Raw genomic sequence first — 7,571 nt, 5'->3', positions numbered from 1 at the left:
AATACTGGCGAGGCGGAGCCGCTGTCGGCTCTTGTGCCGCTGTCGGCATTCTTTGTACTTGCGAGTACCGAAGGTGGAGTTGTTTTTCTTCCCAGACAGCTGATGTGAAAGAATTCTGCTGTCAATATTTATGGTTTTTTTTGATCTGCTGTATATTATTTTCTTGTTTAGCGTTAAGTGGACTTTCATGGCGAAAGTATTAATTATGAAAAGGTTATATAAAATGTGTATAATATGTAATTAATAATTAATTTGCGTATTTTGATCTACCTGTTTTTATGACCATGTACTCTGATTAATTTTGTAAATAGTATTCCATTTCTTGATAGTGTTACGAATTTTGACGATTTTGGAATAGCTAAACCATTTTCTATATTTTCTATGAATTTTAATATGTTGTCAACCTGTTTTATTTTGTGCAAGATGAAAGAGTGGAATAAGATTAGGGGTGTCTCCACTCAATTATTATGGTCTAAAAATTGATTTATGCTTAATTAGACGAATGCTAAATTTTGTTGATGTTTTGAGCATATGCATTTCCGCTGTTTCTTTTTTGGGACATTTTCTGAGTCTGTTTAGGTTACACGAACATCCTCAGACGATGTGGGGCACGTGTAACGCCGGAAATGCATATCCTCCTATTTCCATCTATTGCACTGCAAATTTTTTCCTTATTTTGTTACCTGAAGATATAACATTTCTGTGTCTTTGTATATTGTAATTGTTTTACTATTTGTATATATATGCATTTATGTCGATGTGTAATTGGTTTGTTTTGTGAATATTATTTGTATTTTTACGGTGGGTCTTGCCTAGGTAAACTATGCTATCGAACGAATACATCGATAGGTCGTGTGAAGAACCAGAGTGTTTAGGATCTTTGGTAGTGTTAACTCTGTCGCGTGGAGCACGGGCAGAGAGAGTCTGGCTGGGGTGGTGCAGTGGAGCAGGTGTGTTGTGTGAAGGTCCCGCGAGTTGCCTCACTTTCGGGGTTTGGCAGCATGTAATTGCGCTCGACTTGTGATGATAGTTTCTGACATGGTGTCCTGGACGGGAAGCATTATCTGGCGCACATCAAGAGCCCGTTTCGTCTGGTGACCGTGTCGAGAAGAAGGCGCGCCAACATCCAACTTCTGCAACAGCGACGGCTGACAATGAGTGACTGTCGCCACCTCCTCGATTGACGGCTTCAAACCTTCAATCAACCAACAAGGAAGACTGGAAGCACATAAAGTTTTAGAACTGTATGGCAGACCTCAGCTTTTCAAACTTTTAAAATCGTTGCATCACAAAATTACAGCAACTTAGCATGAACCTTTGTTGCTCATTGTCCCAATTGCATTGCCAAGCAGGGTCCCTTCCTTTTCCGAAATGAACCCGAGTGTCGTTGAAATTCAAACGCCAGCATTAAAGTAATATAATTCAATTTCGCTGCTTTAATTTCAAAGTTCAGTTAAAGTATTCATAGCTGGCTACAATATTTAGATTACACAAGCACAAATTAAGAGTGCGAGTTTTGTTACTGTATTTTAGCTTACCTGTGACTGCAACTCAGCTTGGTACGTACTAAATTTTACTATTGTTAATTGTTCAGAATCATTTAATTCATCTTTCAAAGTTAAATCTCTTATTTCTAAATTGCATAGATTCAAGTAGCTTTTGAAATGATTGTTGAGGTAGTCCAAGACTAACCGTATTTTACTGAATTTCGATGTGTTTCAGAAAGAAAGCTCACTATTAACTTCAGTCACTAAATTAACTTTCGATTTTCCGGTTTTATTAATTCTTTTGCTAAATTAAGTCAGAGTGTAGCGAAATTTATTACTTCTGACAAACTTTCAGTTTTCACACTACACGTGTCAACCTTCAGTTGCCACGCTTCTAGTGCTAATTATATGTGTAATAACCTTTCTTTTTTCAGTTACTATAGTAATTGTCCTTAGGACTGGTGACCGTAATTTCCCCCAAATCTCAAATATCTAATTACCGCTAGTTAATCGTTAACGTAACGGCTGCACATTTACTTTCTTTATTAACTTTACCCCTTTTCAAAATTAATTTCCACCAGTTTCATTTGCATTTTTCCTTTCATTTAGATGTAACCCTTTCCTCCCTCTTTACCGACAGTCTAACTTGGTTTAATTTTTCACTGTCATTAAGGTCGATAAGTGAGGGGGAGGTTACATTGTTCGCAGACCTTCCATCATAGTCGCAGCAGTCGACCAAGTAATTTCAAACGCACACTTGCCATTGGTCTCTACAGGTCATTATTGATGTGGACTACAATCGTTCATCACCTAATGTCTGAAAATTAATTCCTGCTTCCGTACCATTAGAATACACATATTCTGCATGCATAATGTTTTTGAAGATGAAAACATATAGCTGTTTATGCATCTCGACGCATGGCAAAAAGCAGTTAGTAGTTTTTTTAATGAGAAAATTGCAAGTAGAAGGAACCCTATTTTTTTCTTTTTTTGTCTTTAACCTGTCTGTATCCTGTACCTTCACGGGGCCGGCTTCTTAATTTTGATTTGGTAATGTTAGTGGTAGAGGTGGCCGAAACCCCTTCCTGTCGCATTATTAAACCTTGCTCAACCTAAAGAATTATGTAGGAATGAAAGGTGAGGTGAAATACGCAAATATATTCTACGAGTACCCTGTGGATAATTTCATAGTTAATTAAAACAGTCGAAGGTATAATATGATGACAACTAGGGTTGCCAGATTAAATTTAAAACATAACAGAACATAGTCGGGCGAAAGGATTTGCTGTGCCTAGGGTGAACACATAAAACACTTAGTAAACAGTAAAATTTATATGTGCTGTTTCTAGTTAAGCATTCAACAGTTTTTTTTTATCGTTATCTTCAAATTACAGCTATTGTGTAATTCAGTTTTTACCATATTGGCACCCAATTTATTTCTAGTGTCAGACCATAAATGATTAACGTTACTGAAGACTCTTCCCACACAGGCATTGCTGCCTGGAATCGCTGTTATCCTTTTGATATTTCAGGCGTTTCTGCTCCATTTAAAAACGTTTTCCATGAAAACGACTTGTGGAAGTAGAAGCTTGACTTTCTAATTGGCAACTAGCAGCGCACCAAATGTTTACTGACTTGAATCTACAAATTAATAAATAAATTAGTGATATGAATGGAGTTCTAAAAATACAGAACCACCCTTACTTCAGTACCGAACACGGAACATGGGGACTGTAATAACGAACAGTTGAGTAAATAACTGAACACTGGCTACCAACTGACACACGACTAACTGGAAAGATGCTTACAGTGCTCATGACATGAATGAAAAATATAAGACATTCATGAACAATGTCAGTACCATGTTTGAAAACTGCTTTCCTCTAAAAGTTACTCAAATTAAACAGAAGTCTATAATAAAACCATGGATTACACAAGGAATAATGATTTCCTGTAAGACAAAAAGGAAAATGTATCTGTCGACCAAGAATAGCTCCAATGCTGATGATTTAGCTAAATACAAAGAATACTGTAAAATATTAAAAAAAGTAATTCAGACATCTAAACAAATGCACTACAAGAAGAAGATAGCAATGTCAGGAACCAAAATAAAAACAATATGGGATATAGTGAAAGAGGAGACTGGTAGAACCAGAAAGGAACAGGAGCAAATAGCATTAAGGGTACATGACACATTAATAGCCGATGGGCATAGTGTGGCAAATCTATTTAACAAGTACTTTATATGCATTGCTGATAGAATGGGATTGTCAGGATCAGTAAATAATGCCCTTGAATGTCTGAAACTAGCCTTTACAAATAGCTTCAGGTACATGAATATGTCACTCACTTCACCAAAAGAAATAACTTCCATTATAAAATCTTTAAAAACACAGCATCCTAGTGGTTACGATGAAATATCAACAAAGTTAATTAAGGCATGTTCTTGTGAGTTTAGTACAATTCTAACTTACTTGTTTAACCAGTCAATTATAACTGGGACATTTCCTGACTGGCTAAAATACGCAGATGTTAAGCCTCTATTCAAGAAAGGGGATAAAGAGATACCATCAAACTACAGACCGATTTCACTTTTGCCAGCATTCTCAAAAATTTTAGAAAAAATAATGTACAGGCAGCTTCTCAACCATCTGACCACAAATAACATTATCAAGAACATAGTTTGGATTTCTGAAGGGTTCTGATATCGAGAAGCCTATTTACACCTACAGTGAAAATATACTTAATTCATTAAATAACAAATTACAAGCAGCAGTTATTTCCTGTGATTTGTCATAGGCATTTGATTGTGTGAACCACAACATCTTTTTAAATAAATTAGAATTCTATGGTGTCAAGGGCAGTGCTGCAAAATGGTTCAAGTCATACCTTGCTAACAGGAAACAAAGGGTGTCAGTGCAAGGGACCAGTGAATTAAGTCATCAGTCATCATCAGAATGGGACGAAATTACATGTGGTGTCCCACAAGGATCCATCTTAGGGCCATTGCTTTTCCTAGTGTACATTAGTGATCTCTTATCAGTTACACTGCCAAAATCAGAGTTCGTTTTGTTTGCAGATGACACAAGTATTGCAATAAATAGTATGTCAAATGTAGTTCAAGAAAGATCTGCTAATGATATTTTCATGGATATTAATAAATGGTTTAAAGCCAACTCACTGACATTAAACTTCGAAAAGACTCACTACATCCAATATAGAACCTGTAAGGGGTTTCCACCCAGCATATGCATAAAGTATGAAGAAGAGCAGATAGGAGAGGTTGACAGTCTTAAATTTCTGGGATTACAACTTGATAATAAATTCAGTTGGGAGGAGCACACCACAGAACTGCAGAAACACATAACAATTCGAGTGTCAGCTGACATAGGCGACATAAAAATGAAAAAGCTTGCATACTTTGCCTACTTTCATCCCATAATGTCATATGGTATAATATTTTGGGGTAACTCTTCAAGTCAAATAAAAGTTTTCAGAGTCCAAAAGCGTGTAATATTTATTATTTGTGGAGTAAATTCACGGACGTCCTGTAGAAACCTCTTCAAAGAACTGGGTATACTAACTACTGCCTCTCAGTGTATTTACTCCTTAATGAAATTTGTTCTAAATAATATATTTCTTTTTCCAACGAACAGCTCAGTTCATACGTACAATACCAGGAACAAAAATGATCTGCACAAGGACTTAAAAGCACTTACTTTAGTTCAAAAGGGGTCCACTACTCAGAAACACTAATCTTCAATAATTTGCCAGAAAACATAAAAAATTTAGTTACAAATAAAGATCAGTTTAAAAGGAGCCTGAAACACTTACTAGTGGCTAACTCCTACTCCAATGACGAATTTTCTAATAGAAACAAATGATGTATTGTATATATTCATACTATTAGTATTATTATTTCAACTTAAAAAAATTACATGTTCCACATCCATGAGGATCTACTCAGCACGGATCTATGGAACGAAAAACTAATCTAATCTAATCTACCATACTTACCGTCGTTTTTTACTTCACCACAAGTGCGTCCGAACAGGCCTCGGAAGACCTAACGGTATTGACTGATCGCCGAGTCACCTCATCCGATAGGCTTCATTGGATGCGGATATGGATGGGCATATGATCATCACGCCGCTCTCCCGTCCATTGTCAGTTACCGAAAGCAGAGCCGCTTCTTCTCAGTGAAGCAGCACCTCAATTGGCCTCACAAGAGCTAAGACTTCATTAAAGGCTCTGTTTCAATCCAATGCAATAAAATGTCGTTACATAAATATTCATATAAAACAAAATAAAACAAATGCGTCCAAGTATATATCTTACTTTGTTTTTTCTTGGCTATCACTTAAACTTCGTTCCGGAACAATTGCTTCACAAACGTTCAACCATAGATTGTCATTTATATTTATACCTGAGGATTTCTTTAAGTTCGTTTTATACAAAGCTGATCGTTTCTCGATCTTTTCTATCAAAGTTTCAATCAATTCACCTGTTATCAACGCCACTTCACCGCCTCACACTACATACAGAAGACTACCAAGTTAAAAAAGAACTAAATAAATGGCGAGTCTGCACACTCGTCTATTTAATCGGCCCGACTGTTGGTAAACAATGAAGTCTGAAGGGAATTGTAGTACCATTAAAATATATTATCAGCTGATTTCAAATCTTTTTAGTATCTGCATTCGCAGATGTCTTCACGGTAATTAAGAGACGAATAAAACTATCGGCGGATCAAAAACCTATTCCGTGCACTGTCAATAACTGAGGTGAGGCGTGGGTACCACCCATTCTCTATCTCTTTGGTTCCATCCCGTCATTCGCCAAGTCGGATATAGAAAAGCACCTAAAAACCATATCCAGGCTGGCCGTCACACTCGTCATCGTCGTTAATGCGCCGGGCGGATTCCATCCGGGGCAAGCGTGTCTCCCCAAATCCTGGAAATGGCCTGCTAACGAGCGCGGATGAATTTACTTAAAAGAAAATGAGTTAGGAAGAACTATTATTTCAGTTCTGCTAGTAAATATTAAATATGTTTCTATTTATAAATCTCATTTTACGAGGTAAGTGGCAGTCTCTTGTGGGACATCTTATGCGAAGGAATGAGGTCCTCTTCTGAGCTTTCACTGTGTTGTAAAGAATGCCATAAGAGGAAAAGATTTGCCTATGTTTAAGGTGAATATCCGGATACATTTTTTTCTACCGTATCTCTCCTAGCACGTGCTCCGTTCTCAAATGTAAAGGTCATCGACAGGAAGTAACAAACTAATGTTTCTTGCTTCCCGAATTAGTTGCAGTAGACACAGAAGCACTGAGGGCGAGGGGCAGAGCAATGTGAATGCGCAGAACCGAGACTTTTCTCCGTTTTCACTGTCGTGAAGATCCGCTCATTTCGCGCGCGCCCGTATGTGTTGAAGCGAGTAAGTTTCCCATTGCTGCTCTTTGTTTTTCTGTTCTGTCACATTCCTCGTTCTGTTTGGCATAAAATTAATAATGCAGAACTAGGCTGTGGCTTTACGTGAAAGCCACGTTTAGAAAACTAATAATAAAGATTCAGCTCTTCAGAAGAAGTGATAGCATGAATATTAAACATTCTACTATCTACAACATAATTTGTAAAATCTTAGAGTGCAATACCTACATTGCGTCTTACACTGAGGTGACAAAAGTCATTGGATACCTCCTAACGTCGTGTCGGACCTCCTTTTGCTCGACGTACTGCAGCAACTTGACATGGCATGAATTCAACACATCGTTGAAAGGTTACTGCAGAAATATTGAGCCATGCTGCCCCTATAGTCGTCCATAATTGCGAAATTGCTGCCGGTGCAGGATTCTGTGCACGGACTGACCTCTCTACTAAGTCGCATAAATGTCCGATGGGACTCATGTCAGGTGATGTGGCCAAATCATTCGCTCAAATTGCCCAGAACGTTCTTCAAAACAATCGCAAACAATTGCCGCCGTGACTGGGGCATTGTCATCCATAAAAATTCTTCAACTAGTCGAACATAGCCATTTCCTGTCAGTGATTGGTTCAGTTGGATCAGAGGACCCAGTCCATTCCA

Source organism: Schistocerca cancellata, chromosome 1 (genome assembly GCF_023864275.1).
Source record: "Schistocerca cancellata isolate TAMUIC-IGC-003103 chromosome 1, iqSchCanc2.1, whole genome shotgun sequence".
NCBI lineage: Eukaryota > Metazoa > Arthropoda > Insecta > Orthoptera > Acrididae > Schistocerca > Schistocerca cancellata.
The sequence above is the reverse complement of the archived record's forward strand: the minus strand, read 5'-3'. Positions refer to the sequence as shown.